Raw genomic sequence first — 1,963 nt, 5'->3', positions numbered from 1 at the left:
TGGAGTCCCCTCGGCTACTCAGAGCATTACTCCTGCGTTCGCATTACACTCCGCCCATTCGGAGGGCTTCTGGGAGTCTGAAATTATTCATCCATTCTAACAGACTGGCACTTACCTGCCTCTCCACCGAGTGATCCACGGAGCATCTCCGTGCCAGGCCCTGAGCCCGGGGTCAGGAGCAGCACAGGAAACAAGACTGCCAGGACCCGGGCACTCATCAGTGTACACCTAGAATGAGCGACATGAGAAAGAAGCAGAGCGCAGCGCAGTGACGCGGAATCATGGGAGGGAGCCCAGGGGAACACATGTGCAGAGTAATTAGAAAAGGTGACTTCGTGAAGGTGGCATTAGAGCAGAGGCCTAACAGATGGCAAGGAGCCAATTGTATGAAATACAGAGTCAGGCTGGAGTAACACGTGTGGTATGTGTGCATGTGTGTGGTGTGTGGACAGGGTGTATTTTATGTATGGAGTGTGTGTGGCATATATGTGGGTTGTGTGTGGGGTGTATGAGGTATGTGCATATGTGGTGTATGTGCATGTGTGGGATGTGTGTATGTGGTGTGGTGTGTGTAGCAAGTGTGGGAGATGTTTGGAGGTATGTGGTGTGTGTGTATGGTGTGTGCACTGTGGGAGGTGTGTGGTGTGTGCTATGTGTGTGCACTGTGGGAGGTGTTTGGAGGTATGTGGTGTGTGTATGGTGTGTGCACTGTGGGAGGTGTGTGGTGTGTGCTGTGTGTGTGCACATGTACATATGCATTGAGCAGAGGAAGAAGCACTATGTTGGCAGAGGGAAGAGTGGGTTGGTAGAAAGCTCAACTAATTCTAGTGGCTGAAAAAAGTCCTCTGTGGGTGGGGCAAAGGGCAGACAGTGTGATATGGGACTGGTGAATTTTGGCAGAGGCCAGAGTATTCAAAGCCTTTTTAAAATCAGATATGTTTTCTTGGTTTTTTGTTTTTGTTTTTTAATCCTCACCCAAGGACATTTTTGCATTTATGTTCAGAAAGAGTGGGAGGGAGAGAGGGAGGAAGAGAGAGAGAAACATCAATGTGAGAGAGAGACATCAACTGGTCGCCACCCACATGACCCCAACCAGAGCCGGGGACAAACTGCAACCTAGGTACGGGCCCTTAGCGGGAACCGAACCTGGGACTCTCTGGTCCACGGGCCAACGTTCTAACCTCTGAGTAAAACTGGCCAGGGCCAGATCTGTTTTCTTAAACTTTTTCTATAAATTCAGTAGGAAATTATTAGGCATTTCAGACATAGGAATAACAATCTTATTTCCATTTTCTGTTTATTTTGTGGATAACAAAATAAAGGTAGGGACAAAATTTGAGGCCAGAAAGCCAGGTAGGAGACCACTGTAGTTCAGTGTAGAGACAGAGCAGGACTAAGTTAGTGGTTCTCTGCCTTCCGGGGACACTTGGCAATGTTTGCAGACATTTCTGCTGTCCTGACTGGGGTTGCTACTGGCATCTAGTGAGTAGAGGCCGGTGATTCCGCTAAACATCCTAAAACTGCACACCACAGCCCCCACGACAAAGAATGATCCAGCCTCAAATGTCAAATAATGCCAAAGTAGAAAACCTGGGTGAAGTAGTGGTAAGAGAAATGGAAAATAACTGAATTCAAGGTGAATTTTTTAAGCTGAAATGACCAGGAATTCCAAAGAGCTTAAATGTGGAAGGAGAAAAAAAAAAGTGGCTTTCAGATTTCTGCCCCAAGTAACACTTTGTGAAAGCATGTTGGATAAATAGGTATCGAAATTTCTGTGTAGTAGATCCAGCTGCTTAGCTTAAAACTCCACATCTACTATTTATCAATTGCGGGTTGAAAGATGCACTAGCACTTTGTGCCTCAACTTCTCCATCTGTAAAATGAAGTAACAGTGCACCCGCGTCAGAGGTATGTGATGAGGATCTGTGATTCAGATAGGTCTGGCATGTGGTGAACAGTCCAG

This window comes from Molossus molossus, unplaced genomic scaffold, assembly GCF_014108415.1.
Source record: "Molossus molossus isolate mMolMol1 unplaced genomic scaffold, mMolMol1.p scaffold_m16_p_13, whole genome shotgun sequence".
In the NCBI taxonomy this organism is placed as follows: Eukaryota; Metazoa; Chordata; class Mammalia; order Chiroptera; family Molossidae; genus Molossus; species Molossus molossus.
Note: the sequence above shows the minus strand (reverse complement) of the source record.